General features: G+C 34.8%; 1 long non-coding RNA gene across 1 annotated transcript; it reads left to right on the forward strand.

The window, feature by feature from the left end:
* Positions 1-3,003: 3,003 nt before the first annotated feature.
* LOC143235162 (uncharacterized) lies at positions 3,004-7,187 on the forward strand. Its single transcript, XR_013018951.1, has 3 exons — positions 3,004-3,177; positions 4,907-5,094; positions 6,987-7,187. It is a non-coding gene; the product is annotated as an uncharacterized LOC143235162 (long non-coding RNA).
* Positions 7,188-16,305: the final 9,118 nt, after the last annotated feature.

Raw genomic sequence — 16,305 nt, forward strand, 5'->3', positions numbered from 1 at the left:
TCAAAATTCCAAAGTGTATCCAAATCCGTGAAACTAATTTTTTTCGTCACCAACCGTAGCATTTGTATTTTTCTCTGGTATCGGCGCTTCCTGTCTTTCAGCGCGTGACTTGTTTCTCTCACACAAGGGGCATTAAGGTCTTAAGTACATGACTGTCAAAAGGACCTACACTGGTTAAATGATGACTGGGGTACGAACTATTTTTCACGGCACCGAACTTCCATTTGCCGAATACAACTAAAGCAACTGTGAGATATTATTGACTGCTTGCCACACGTAGAAATTCTTGGAGTTGTCTCTGTGTGATGTTTAGAATCAGATATTACGTTTATTTGCTTACTTTTAATATTTACATCTATGTGAACTTTGTAACACTTGATCTCATTTATTTATTTACATTTAAACATCTTGTTTACACAAATTTGAATTTAATTACTTACGCATCAATTTTTTATTTAATTAATTTTGCTACCTCAACAACATTCTTGTTTAACTAAACCAATATTGTTCCTTAAGTTTAAATTGTCTTCATTACTTCTAATGAATTTTTCAATTACACCTGTGGCCCGCCATGGCCAGGTGGGTTAAGGCGTTCGACCCGTAATGTGAGAGTCGTGGGTTCGAATCCCCGTTATATCAAACATGCTCGCCCTTTCAGCCGTGGGAGTGTTATAATGTGACGGTTAATCCCACTATTCGTTGGTAAAAGAGTAGCTGCTTTCCCTCTGGTTTTACACTGCTAAATTAGGGACGGCTAATGAAGTTCGCCCTCGTGTAGCTTTGCGCGAAATTCACAAACAACTAAAATTACACCTGTACAACTTCTTTTGTTGTAGTTGTTAAGTGCAAAACAACAAAATAACTATCTGTGCAGTGTCCATCGCAGAGGTCGTATCTTAAATTGTAGTGTAATAAGCCCTCTGAGCTGTCACTGTATGTACACTTATACAAACCTTGTTATTTATAGTGTAATCTTATATTTCTCTTCGCAAGTTTGCTAGTTATTTAACGACTTCCCGAATTTTAAGCCAGTGATCTGTTGAAAGATAGCCAGTTAGAGGCACCTTTTATCACCAACAATCCACGCCAAGGAATTGTCTGTTATTCTTATAACGCACCGACACCTGAAATCGCAGGAGAAACTTGGTAGTATTCCACGGTCTCAAATTTGGCTTCCAGCTTCAAAATTCAGACCTTTATCAGCGGAACAATTCGTGTCCCTAAACTTTAACCTAAATAACATAGTTACTTCATTACTTACAGTTAACCATTTTGTTTTTTACATTCTAAATCATTTATTTACATTGTAATTACCTTTATCTAGAGCATAACAGTACAGTACTTTGAATATTATTGTCACAACAGACGCTCTCAGTTACACTATACGTTTGTTACTAATATTGTAAATTTATTGTTCATAGAACAACATTATTATTTACAGTAACAACTGCTATCGTGTGAGTGCCTTTTTAAAAGTTGGCGAAGCGTAGTTATAATTAATTACGCTAGGTGAAAAACGAGATGCTAAAATTTAATGCTTGACGAGTTTGTTTGTTTGTTTTTGAATTTCACACAAAGCTACTCGAGGGCTTTCTGTGCTAGCCGTCCCTAATTTAGCAGTGTAAGACTAGAGGGAAGGCAGCTAGTCATCACTACCCACCGCCAACTCTTGGGCTACTATTTTACCAACGAATAGTGGGATTGACCGTAACATTATATCGCCCCCACGGCTGAAAGGGCGAGCATGTTTGGCGCGCCGGGGATGCGAACCCGCGACCCTCAGATTACGAGTCGCACGCCTTAACCCACCTGGCCATGCTGGACCTTGACGAGAAGTATAATTATAATTAATGTTATTTACACTTTACCCACACTATTGTTCATAAATTTATTAAACTATTCAGCAATAACTTTTTATTTTTCTTAAGCCTTGAATTGAAAGTATAAAAGCTTAGTATATTAAAAAACCGCACAATTTTATGAAATTACAAACCACTTTATAACTAGAACGTAAAAAAATAATTTCTCTGGGTTTTCCTTAAGCAGGGGCTGTCCTTCCCATATGTTGACCAACAATCACATCTGTTCTTTGTCAGGTCTTCTTAATTCTTTTCTTGTTTATGGTTTCTCCATTCTTTCTAACGCTTTGCTAGCCTTCTCTGTCTTCTCTTGTCGGATATTGGCATCTCTAATATCTCCTCATTACTTCTTCACGTGACCAAACCATTCTAGCCTCTCTTCTCTTGTCTTTTCCTGTTCCACAAACTCCCACCACTTTCTTACATCTTATTCATTCTTTTCTCTTTCAGCAACACTCCTAACGGCCATTAAGTATTCCCATTTCTGTTGAGAAAGTGAAAAAACTTCGACATTTTTGTTATTATGGGAGTAATTAGTCTACACACATAGGTAGACACCTCAGAATGTTTTAGATGAAAGAGAACTTGTTAATCTAGTGTCGTGACGTTGACTAGCCAAGTATTAATATCTTCAGATTACGCTATTTCCGCTGAATGTTTAAGTTTTCTTTCTGTGTCTACATTTGTCAAAATAATAATATTATGTACTTATCCAGTGTCATTAATTTACAAGTCGATAAATCCAGATCGACTGAAAGGAGATGAATGTATATAAACACTGGTCACGTGGTACACACATTCATAATTATTTTCAAATACCGAATATGTGTCTTTCCCACGTTTAAGCTTGCAAAAGAAAAGTTTTGACTACGTAATAACGTTTCGGCTCACACAAGCAAATACAAGAGCTATGTGTTGCTACGACATACGAGACTTATTGTTTCTTGGAGCTGTCCAAGCCAGACAGTTTCAGTTCTTTGTTAAGCCTATTTCATTATGACGGCTGCTTAGTTCTAGGTATCTTTGGGCTAGCTAGGCCTACATTGTTATAAGAAATCCTTTTATTGTAATTGATTCACAGCCAATTGAACAAACCAGATAATTTCAGTTATATTTTTAGATCAGAATAACAGGCGACATTAATGCATTGAGGATAAAAGAAAAAGCTTCAACATCTGGGTATGACAAATATTTTACGCGTGAGGGGCGGAATGAATATAAAAACCACAAGTTCTCAGACCTTACCTCACACATTGTCTCGTTTTCTGCTAAGCCTAACTACGAGCTTCAAGACGTTTCTGTTCACACACTTGAAACTGTAAGTAGGCACAATTTCCTTATTCTGTTTCTATATTTGACTAGACTTTCGTAAAGAAGGGGCCCTTTGATTTGGACTGTGTAAATTTAAATCGAAACACGATTATGTCTACCTATTCATAATTTTCAGTGAAAAACCCATATTACAATCTACAACTTGCTTACCTTTTTAAAGTTATTTTATCAATAACATTAACTCGCTGGATGTAATCAGTACCATCATGACCACACCCTTGTGCTGGGCACGTGCATTTAGTGAGCCACAAATAGCTTTAGCTGTCCACGTCAACTGGACACGTAGGCATATTCACGTTCATCAAACACAACAATTATTTGGTTTTCATGTATCTTCTGCTTCCAGTGTACACATCTGTTCTGATCTTCAGAAATAAAAGGTCGTTTTTATGAAACACTTAAGGGGCCACTTAAAAAGACGGTCATTTTTATAAAAACTTCTGCAGATTTGAGGTAACTCTATGGGAAAAGCCGGTTGTTTTTATATCTTGCTAGAAATACAAGTTTCTTGATGATGGGAAACCCACTTGAAGTAAAAAAATGTATCTCAAGATGGCTGGAATGGGTATTTAAACTTTAATTAAAATAAGGTACAGAACAACGTATTGACCTTCTTATGTCATCTTCAGGTTAACAAAGAGAGTTTGCAACTGTTAATTAAAGTTTTAATATCTATACCAGCTGTCTTGAGAATACATAAATACAAGTTTGTTTGTTTGTTTTAAATTTCGCACAAAGCTACGCGAGGGTTACCTTTACTAGCCGTCCCTAATTTGGCAGTGTAAGACTAGAGGAAAGACAGCTAGTCGTCACTACCCACCACCAGCTCTTGGACTACTTTTTTACCAACGAATAGTGGGATTGACCTCAACTAAATAACGCCCCCATGACTGAAAAGGCGAACATGTTTGGTATAACGGGGATTCGAACCCATGATCCTAAGATTACGAGTCTAGCGCCTGAACTACGTACTTAGAGCCGAAGTTGTATTAAACTGTTATGTTTTAAAAAACAATATTCTTAATTTATATCAACCATTTATCTGATCACTGGTATTTATTAAATAATGTCGCAATGTGCTCAGCTTAGACGCGTAATGATATATTTGAATAAAAACCTTATAATATTCACTCGAAAATACACACAACTATAAGAAAGTAAGGATTGGTTGCCTTATTACTTTGAAGGGTAATTTGTTCTTAGGTATTATTAATAAAGTTACTGTGGCTTGAGTCTATAAAGTCCTATTAAAAACCTGAGCTGGAACTTCTGTGGGAGAAAGGAGGGGGTGACGTTCAAACAAAAGTCTTGTTTTGGATCTCCAGATTTCAGAGTGGACATGGACCGTCTCATAAGTGCTTGATTTAGAATCTCACGTAAAGCTGCACGAGGGCTAACTGCGCGCATCCGCCCCCAGTTTTGAACTGATAGGTGAGAAGGAGTGCAACTATTTAAAAACTTTCACCTCTAATTCCTGGGCTACTCTCATTAGACCGAACTGCCGTCATTCTTATAACGCACACCCACAGCTCTTAGATATAGGGATGCTAACATTGAACCCTTGTGTTTACAGACTAAGTGCTGGATTTTGCTCATCCCTGGTGTAATCTTTGAAAGTTATTATCTTTTCCATATGAGGAGGCAGAACAAAAATTGGAGTAAAGCTCTTGGAGCACATAACAAGAACTAAGTGCTTTGATTATGCATGTTTTCAGTTCAGCATGGCCAAGACATTTATGTGGTGCATGTTTGCTGTCGTCATGGTCACCGTGGTTATGACAGTTTTTGGTGAAGAATGGGGAGACGACCGGCTGGCACAATCCATGAAATTCAACAACCCTGATGAACTACGTACTTACTTGGAACAATTAGACAACTTCTTTGCTGTCGCTGGAAGACCAAGGTAATTATAAGATTCAGTATCTTCTAATCGGTAAAGAGGAAGTGATTTAAATATAAATTTGAAGCTGATACCATGATGGAAGAACCTTGTATTATTCACGTATCATTATTTGTATTTTTCACGCGTCTTTTATAGGTTTGACAATAACACAGATGAAGGACCTTTATGAAGTTGATGTATTATAACGTAAATAACTCGAACACTGATAAGCAAAATGTTGCCATATTTGGTAAGCGATGAAAAGAACCAGGAAATGTATAAAACCAAGATTACTAATACTAATAATGCCCTTCAAAACTGTTACGAACAGGTTAATTGACTCTTAGAGTTTAATAAAACTATTGTCAATCACCAGTACAGGAACTTTTATAATTCCGGTACAACATCAACTTCGTATCGATGAGAAAGTGGAAAATGAAAAGGCTCACTTGAAGTTGATAAAAAATCTGACAAACAAGATTGGTTGCTAAATGCAACTCTTACTGGACATTCAACCATCTAATGCAACAACTACTGGACATTCTATCCCCTAATGCAACTCTTACTGGACATTCAACCATCTAATGCAACACCTACTGGACATTCTATCCCCTAATGCAACACCTACCGGACATTCAACCATCTAATGCAACACCTACCGGACATTCTATCCCCTAATGCAACTGTTACCGGACATTCAACCATCTAATACAACTCCTTCTGAGCATTCAATCACATAATGCAACTTCTAATGGACATTATATCACCTAATACAACTGTTATTAAATACTCTATCACTTAATACAACTGTTATTAAACATCCAGTCACCTAATACAACTGTTATTAAATACTCTATCACCTAATACAACTGTTATTAAACATCCAATCACCTAATACAACTGTTATTAAACATCCAATCACCTAATACAACTGTTATTAAACATCCAATCACCTAAAACAACTGTTATTAAATACTCTATCATCTAATACAACTGGTATTAAACATCCAGTCACCTAATACAACTGTTATTAAATACTCTATCACCTAATACAACTGTTATTAAACATCCAATCACCTAATACAACTGTTATTAAATACTCTATCATCTAATACAACTGTTATTAAACATCCAATCACCTAATACAACTGTTGGTATTAAATCCAGTCACCTAATACAACTGTTATTAAATACTCTATCACCTAATACAACTGTTATTAAACTCTATCACCTAATACAACTGTTATTAAACATCCAATCACCTAATACAACTGTTATTAAATACTCTGTCATCTAATACAACTGTTATTAAACATCCAATCACCTAATACAACTGTAAATACTCTGTCATCTAATACAACTGTTATTAAATACTCTATCATCTAATACAACTGTTATTAAACATCTAATCACCTAATACATCTGTTATTAAATACTCTATCATCTAATACAACTGTTATTAAACATCTAATCACCTAATACATCTGTTATTAAATACTCTGTCATCTAATGCTATTCCTATTTATTATTTTTCCACATCTGTTGAAGCGAGCATGTTCACTGTGCAAACTGAACGACACGTACTTTTGTTGACACAATATTTGACTCTGGATTCGCCTTTCCTATCGAATACTTGGTTTATTAACCAAATATTATAACTTTATTAGGAAGGTTTCGAGGTATAGACACTATAATAGCCCAACTGACTTTTATGATAACTATATTTTCTATATTACTTTGAGTATATATAAAAAAACGTTCAGTGATTGTAACCTGGTAATAATGGAGAGAAATGTAACATGTAACTTTTAATATTTGTTCACAGAAATCACAAACGAAAGATATAATAGACTAATCACAACACATCTTTACAACATCATTTAAACTTCTGTTGTTGTTCTCGTTTTGTTTAGGTTTGGTCGAAGCTTTCCACCATTTGCCTTTCGATTTTAGTTGCAGTGTTACCTATCCAACTGGCTTGTGTCCGAAGGATTTCTTGGAAACGTATAAAATGCCTATATCTAAAAAAAAATTCATTTTGAAACGAAACATGTAACTCGCTTTCTTAGCAAACATACAACGTTTGATTATAATATTGAAGATTTGACCTGTTCAAATAAAATAATTTATCAAATAATGGTTATCAACATTTTTTCTTCAATGGTAACCTAGACTTGGACAGCTGGAGATTTACTTCACGCTAGTACAGCGGTATGTCTACTGATTTACAATGCTAAAATCAGGGGTTCGATTCCCCTCGGTGGGCTCAGTAGATAGCCCGTTGTGGCTTTGTTATAAGAAAAACACACACAGCTGGAGATTTAATGGTAAAAATAGACATCAAATGGTTTTCAGGCTATAATTTCTATCTGTGTTACACATTCAAAACTAAACACTTTCTGTCTTTGGCTGACCTGTATGATTTAGAAAGAGCGATTTTTAACTTGTACCAGAAGGCTTCAGAAATGATAAATTTCAACCGTAGATTTGTTTGCTTGGATCAGAAGAGAGCCACGATGAGCCGTTTGCTGTGTCGATCGCGGGAGTGTAATCCCGGATTTTTGCGTTGAAAATCGGTAAACTTCCCGCTGTCCTACCCGGGGATTTACCCTAGGCCGTAGGTATTACAAATTAAACTGGTCAAATATGTTTAATATAGAAATTTACTAGTAATTTTAATAGATGGAAAAACATTAGAAAAATGTAAAACAGTAACAAAGTTCTGATAAAAATTTTGCTGTTCACGAAATTAACAATAATTCTTACTTACCACAAACACAAAATTAATTTACGTATCTACACAATATGTTAAATGTATTTGACCATTAATATCTGGAACTCTTGGTTTTGGGGGTGGATTTATTTTTATCCTTAATATTTTGTATAATCAAGGAAAAGTTGTTTTTTTTATTAAGAATGCTTTTCAAAATCCGTTACACTTGACATGAGTGGGGAAGAGATTTTTAAATCTCTAACGGTAGAGAAGAGAAGGAAAGAGTTTTAAACTCTAACACTCTCTCTCTATATATATATATATAGCATCTACTAAAAGAATCAGGCTTTACCCCTTTATGTGTTAATACTATTCTCTCAAAACTTCGCACATAAACATACTTATCACATCTGAACAAAAGATGTATTCACACTTATTAGATTATTTTGGATCCTAGTGAAATAGAGTTCACTAATCCAGTTTTCTTCCTGGATTGATGTAGGAAGGTAAGATATGACATGTATCTCAAGTCATCAGTTAATTTTGATATGACATGTATCTCAAGTCATCAGTTAATTTTGATATGACATGTATCTCAAGTCATCAGTTAATTTTGATATGACATGTATCTCAAGTCATCAGTTAATTTTGATATGACATGTATCTCAAGTCATCAGTTAATTTTGATATGACACGTATCTCAAGTCATCAGTTAATTTTGATATGACATGTATCTCAAGTCATCAGTTAATTTTGATATGACATGTATCTCAAGTCATCAGTTAATTTTGATATGACATGTATCTCAAGTCATCAGTTAATTTTGATATGACATGTATCTCAAGTCATCAGTTAATTTTGATATGACATGTATCTCAAGTCATCAGTTAATTTTGATATGACATGTATCTCAAGTCATCAGTTAATTTTGATATGACATGTATCTCAAGTCATCAGTTAATTTTCGTTTCGTGACTAAAGACGAGACGTCAGCAGCCTTAATGTTCTAATAAGTTAATCCTTATGGAAGAAAACTGAAAAGTAAAGCTAATAATGCAAATAAAGATTTAGAATCACGTTTCTTATGAAACTCGGATGTACAAGCCTAAAGTTATGTGCTAACACTGAATGTTAGGCTTAGGCGCACAATTCTTTACTCAACGCGCTTCGCATCTGGTGAGCCGTGAATTCGGCAAAGCTACTCCGTTGTAGCGGGAAAAGTAAGGAATGAAAGAACGGATTAAGCTTCTATTTTACGTTTTCTTTACGGAATTTATATTTTTAACGAATAAAATAAATCAACGAATAACTGGGTACACAGGTTTCTCAAACAGACATGAAGTCTTGCATTAATGTAGAAATTTGAAACACAAACACAGAAAAAACGCAGTTTGAATAACACTTCTTGAAACTATTAGGTTACAAATTTACAGTTCAGGTAAATAAAGAGTTACTAAACAAGTGGAAACTTTCGAATGTTGCTAGAACACGTATTTTTCAAATCATGAAACTTTCCAAAACCATACAGAAATAAAACATTTATCCACTCGGGAAAATTTCTCGATGACTCTTCCCCATTCAAAAAGAAATGTTTATTTGTGTTATATACATATATATATATAGATATATGATTATTAAATAAAATTTGAGCGAGTAAGATTTTTGAGTCTTTCAGTAGTAATCTCGAAATATGAAAAAATGAATTAAACTTGGAGCGAAATTAAAATAAATAATCGAACCGAACAAGAATATTAGTCAGCCCTTGAAAGAGATCTGTGACATTTCAAAGGGAGCTTATAACGATAAGAAATCAGGTTTCATTTCATACACCAGACTTGACGAAATCAACAAACAAACCATGGAAAGAATATTCTGAAAACTAATAAAATAATTTTTATATCTTTTTTAACTTTACATTCTAAAGTTAATAACAACTAACTGCTTCTTCAATTAACATGTTAATTGTAATAGTCTGCTCGTAGAATACTTTAAACGATTTGTTATAGTTGTATAACATGCCAATTCTTCAAAAAACGAACATTCCTATAAAAGTTATTTCCTGTAACTTAGAACTGTACCTTTGTTAGTTTATAATACAAATCCCATACATATCGAACTTTACAAATTGTGAACAGGATGCGAAAGGTTTATAAACATTTTCTCCACAAACAACATTATATGTGTTTATAAACACAAAATAAGTTTTTCAATGCTTTTGGTTCACGTTTCTTTCTCCAGTGAATCAGTAGATGCTCGTAGAGCTTTTTCTTCCGAGGGTATTAAAAGGCTTAGCTAGAGTTACTAATAAAAAAGACAAAATATCGAAAACTACCGTTTATTAAAAGGCTTAGCTAGAGTTACTAATAAAAAAGACAAAATATCGAAAACTACCGTTTATTAAAAGGCTTAGCTAGAGTTACTAATAAAAAAGACAAAATATCGAAAACTACCGTTTATTAAAAGGCTTAGCTAGAGTTACTAATAAAAAAGACAAAATATCGAAAACTACCGTTTATTAAAAGGCTTAGCTAGAGTTGCTAATAAAAAGACAAAATATCGAAAAGTACCATTTATTAAAAGGCTTAGCTAGAGTTACTAATAAAAAAGACAAAATATCGAAAAGTATCATTTTTCTTTTTCACATATTTGAGATTGAGCGTAAATGTCGTTTTTATTTTACATTAGTAACTATTAACATAGAAAATACATAATTTTTGAGCCAATACATTTCCAGTACTACTAGAATCAATCACGTTCGATCCTCGTACAAAATACGATGTATTATTAAGTCATGAATACAACCACGCCTTGACTTTTTTTTTTTTTTGAACAGACCAGTACTCTGTTCAACACACAAAGATTGGTGTTTAGGGCTCACACCTCTTCTTCGTCCTCTGATGGTGTTCTTTGTGAAAATCCTGGCCATGAATTATTGCCTTGCAGCGGAACTGCAGAAGGGAGGGGCGTGTACAATATACTGAAATCACGTTGTCCTGCTCTCCTTGAGATTCTTTTCAAAGTCCATCAATGGTACACATATAACGTCTTTCAAGGTTCTGTTTGAGCAAACAGATCACGAAATAAAAACAACCAGATCATACAAAGAAATTAACTGGAGTTACGGTATGAAGATGTTTGATTAGGATATAAGTATATTTATGTTATTTTTATCTTTAACAAATTTTATGCTGCTAAAATGTATTTTATGTTTGATCCCAGCTAGATAAATGTCTTCCTTTTCGTGTTAGAAACTTCCAGACGTCCTCTTAACGAATGTAATCTATTCTAAACCGAATATTATAGCTGTAGTTTATTACTTGTAATGAAATGGGTTTTCTGAAGTTCATATCTTGTTATGTTACAAAGCAAAACGTAACATGAAACGAGTTCACAACAACGGTGAAGAGATTCACAGTGAAACTGGGTGGTCGTCTTCTCCGCCAACTTAATGTAGAAACACAGCTGTCTATTTCCCATGGAAAGAACCACATTATCAGGGTTAGATTTTTTCTCTTCAAAACAGGTAATAGTTAATCTTATATAAAGGTCTCCCTGGAGGGACAGCAATAAATATACGGACTTAAAACGATAAATCCGAGGTTCGATTTTCCGCGGTGGGCACAGCAGATGGTTCAGTGTGACTTGGTTCTAAAACAAACCAAAACAAATATACTATGTAAATAAAATATTTAACTTAATGCATTAAACTTGTCTCAATAAAGCTAAAAGTTTTTTTTTTTTCAAAGGAAGAAACATACGAATCTACTTTAATATGTTTTAATATGTTTCATCTTCTGTTACATGTTTGGTCTAGATACACCTATATTTCTCATTTATGTGGTTTCTATTTCAGTATGTATATATATATACAGTGGTACCTCGGTTCTCGAACTTAATCCGTTCCAGATAGCAGAAATGCTATCACCAGCTAACTGTTTTTCGTTTACCCAAATAAACAACAGTTTTTCTACCTCTTCTATTGTTTGTGATCTTTGTTTCGTAAGGACTGTCACTCCTTTTGCAACATCAGCTTCTTTGATGAACTCTTTATTTATCAGTATGGTGCAAACTGTAGACTTCACCATACCAAACTGTGTAGCAAGGTTAAACATGCGAACACCACTCTCATACTTCGCTATGAGATATTTTTTCACTTCTATTGTGGCTCTAACAACTTTTCTTTTTGGTTTGCTGCTTTCATTATCCTTCTTTGACCTCATGGTGGCTTATTTAATCAGAATATTTAAAAAGACAACAAAAAGAAAAACGAGAACGTTCGCAGCAGATTTTAGCGGGGGTGTAAACTGAGCGACAGGTGAGGGTAAAATGTTTTGGGCAGCTTGGCGTGGGCCGAAAATGGTCGAAGGGTCGTTCGGGTCATCAGTCGGGTTATTTCGGAGGTTCGGGCCACAACAGCTTGGTTCGGGAACCGAGTTTATGTTAGACAATCGAGACATTTTTTTCTCCAACAATATGTTCGAAAACCGAATTGTTCGAGAATGGAGTCGTTCGAGAACCGAGGTACCACTGTATTGAGAACTGAGGTACCACTGTATTTCACTTAGTTGTGTAACAAAGAAACGACTATAATACGCTTGATCTTTACATATTGTCTTTCGTGTAATCCGTTTCGGATACCATTATTGTTATTAGAGTTTATGACATTGGCTGGTACACTTTAACGTCAGCGTTATTAATATAGTCCTGTGAGCTTTATCAGTAAATAACTTGAATCCATAGCAAGATCTAAGCCACTAAGAAGTAGCGTAAAAGTAAAACTTGCTGTTTGTTTACCGGAAAAATACAAAGATTATAAATCCAACATTCTGAGAGAAAACTACTTAGAAAATTACTCGTAACCTTTGTTTATAGAAGATTAACAGCATCACTCGGACGTTAGAAACCACGTAACTCACTTTTTAATATCTATAACAGCTCAATATAATAAAAGATGGGTTGTGTACGTACAATTCTCAAGCTGTAGGCCTAAAGAACTGGATCGTATTGGAAATTTGGGCTTTTTCAAACCACAAGAGTCATTGTACAGAGCCCCCTAGTGGCACAGCAGTGTGCTCCGGATTTACAACTCTAGCAACGAGGGAGCTTTGTCATTACTTCTAACCAATAAAATACTGTACAGAACTGAAACAAAATTAGATGAGATCGGAATAAAATACATAACCAGTAATTAATAAAATACATTAACTACCGACCAGTAATTAATAAAATACATAAACTACCGACCAGTAATTAAATAAAATACATAAACTACCAACCAGTAATTAATAAAATACATAAACTACCAACCATTAATTAATAAAATAAAGAAACTACCAACCAGTAATTTATAAAATATATAAACTACCAACCAGTAATTAATAAAATACATAAACTACCAACCAGTAATTAATAAAATACATAAACTATCAACCAGAGATTAACTGAAATTTTTACATTTGTTTATTTGATTATTCAAATGTTATTAAACATTCTTATACTAAGTCATACTGTGAGGATGCACGGTTTAGGAAACATTTGTTTAAAACACGATCTCATCGCTAATTCTAGGGTTGAAGGAAGAAAAATGTTAAAACCAACCGCTAATTTTAAAGAACACGTGACAGTACCAAAAAAAGGTTTTGTTTCTTGGACACTGTTGGGTGTTCCTTATAAATTTTTGGCTGCTGATCACGAAAATTACATCCAAATTTGTCCATCACGTACCGTTTCATTGAAATCTTCAGTTTCATCAGGACATTGCAACAATGGAAAAACGATATCAGGGCAACTGGAATCCGTCAATGCTTGCTGACCACTGTTGGACACTGCAACGTGATGCACCGGACATTGAATACAAACGAAAATCAGAAGAAAAACACTTTTAATTATGTTGAATTTAATAGCGTATTAGAAACATAAACGTAATTAAATACGTTATTGCCGGTAAACAGTTAACTGTCTATTTCTCACAATTCATACGTGATGAAGCAAAACCAAAACTATATTTGTGCATACCCACCAGGTACCTGTCACAATCAGCAAAACCTTTTCAGAAAGCAAAACTATTTAAAAAATTGTTTTGCAGTGTTTTATTATCAATATTCGTGATATCTAAGAAAGGTTTTGTTAGGTTATTTAAACCACGAGCTCTCAAACTTCAGTTTAAACTGGCTATCACTAGTATTTATAATACTCACCAGGATAATACAGTTTAGTTATAGTACGTTAGCATCAAGATAATACAGGGGAGTGCCAGTAAGCTAGTATCATTATGAAACAGTGTAGTACCAGTAAGTTAGCATCAGGATAATACAGTGTAGTACCAGTAAGTTAGTATCAGGATAAAACAGTGTAGTACCAGTAAGTTAGCATTAAGATAATACAGTGTAGTACCAGTAAGTTAGCATCAAGATAATACAGTGTAGTACCAGTAAGTTAGTATCAGGATAATACAGTGTAGTACCAGTAAGTTAGTATCAGGATAATACAGTGTAGTACCAGTAAGTTAGCATCATTATGAAACAGTGTAGTACCAGTAAGTTAGCATCAAGATAATACAGTGTAGTACCAGTAAGTTAGTATCAGGATAATACAGTGTAGTACCAGTAAGTTAGTATCAGGATAATACAGTGTAGTACCAGTAAGTTAGCATCATTATGACACAGTGTAGTACCAGTAAGTTAGCATCAGGATAATGCAGTGTAGTACCAGTCAATCATCATCAGGATAATGCAGTGTAGTACCAGTCAGTCATCATCAGAATAATACAGTGTAGTACCAGTCAGTCATCATCAGGATAATACAGTGTAGTGCCAGTCAGTCATCATCAGGATAATACAGTGTAGTGCCAGTCAGTCATCATCAGAATAATACAGTGTAGTGCCAGTCAGTCATCATCAGGATAATACAGTGTAGTTCCAGTCAATCATCATCAGAATAATACAGTGTAGTGCCAGTAAGTTATTATCAGGATAACACATTGTAGTACCAGTCAGTCATCATCAGGATAATACAGTGTAGTGCCAGTCAGTCATCATCAGGATAATACAGTGTAGTACCAGTCAGTCATCATCAGGATAACACATTGTAGAACCAGTCAGTCATCATCAGGATAATACAGTGTAGTACCAGTAAGTTAGTATCAGGATAATACAGTGTAGTACGTGTCAGTCATCATCAGGGTAATACAGTGTAATGCCAGTCAGTCATCATCAGGATAATACAGTGTAGTACCTGTCAGTCATCATCAGGATAATACAGTGTAGTGCCAATCAGTCATCATCAGGATAATACAGTGTAGTACCAGTCAGTAATTATCAGGATAATACAGTGTAGTACCAGTCAGTCATCATCAGGATAATACAGTGTAGTGCCAGTCAGTCATCATCAGGATAATACAGTGTAGTGCCAGTCAGTCATCATCAGGATAATACAGTGTAGTGCCAGTCAATCATCATCAGGATAATACAGTGTAGTACCTGTCAGTCATCATCAGGATAATACAGTGTAGTGCCAATCAGTCATCATCAGGATAATACAGTGTAGTACCAGTCAGTAATCATCAGGATAATACAGTGTAGTACCAGTCAGTCATCATCAGGATAATACAGTGTAGTGCCAGTCAGTCATCATCAGGATAATACAGTGTAGTGCCAGTCAGTCATCATCAGGATAATACAGTGTAGTACCAGTCAGTCATCATCAGGATAATACAGTGTAGTACCAGTCAGTAATCATCAGGATAATACAGTGTAGTACCAGTCAGTCATCATGAGGATAATACAGTGTAGTGCCAGTCAGTCATCATCAGGATAATACAGTGTAGTGCCAGTCAGTCATCATCAGGATAATCCAGTGCCAGTTGAAACACCACTGTGTATTTTTTTTTTTCAATGTGGTATACTTTTATTTCAAATATTTATTTTGGATTGTGAGAATATAATTATATGGATATTTAATTATGTAAATGTAATTATGTGAATCTAATTATATGAATATTTAATTATGTGAATCTAATTATGTGTATATTTAATCACATACACGTTTTTTTATGTATGTCAAAACTACTTAAGGCTGTCTGTCGCTATTATTAGTTTTGAAACTAACCATTGCAAATAACACACTACCACTCACCATCTCTACTAAGGGTTTGGCTATCATTCTTATAACACATCAACAGCTTAAGATAAGGTAAATGCTTTGTGGTACAACCCGAATTGAAACCAAAAATCCAGAGTTCTAAACCAGGGCCGACGTGCATCCAGATTTTTAACGGAATACGCAGTACTGGTGTTGTCCAGTAGACAGATGTTGTAACGAAACACGCAGTACTGGTGTTGTCCAGTAGACAGATGTTGTAACGGAACACGCAGTACTGGTGTTGTCCAGTAGACAGATGTTGTAACGGAACACGCAGTACTGGTGTTGTCCAGTAGACAGATGTAACGGAACACGCAGTACTGGTGTTGTCTAGTAGACAGATGTTGTAACGGAACACGCAGTCCTGGTGTTGTCCAGTA

The sequence above is a fragment of the Tachypleus tridentatus genome, chromosome 2 (genome assembly GCF_004210375.1).
Source record: "Tachypleus tridentatus isolate NWPU-2018 chromosome 2, ASM421037v1, whole genome shotgun sequence".
Lineage (NCBI taxonomy): Eukaryota > Metazoa > Arthropoda > Merostomata > Xiphosura > Limulidae > Tachypleus > Tachypleus tridentatus.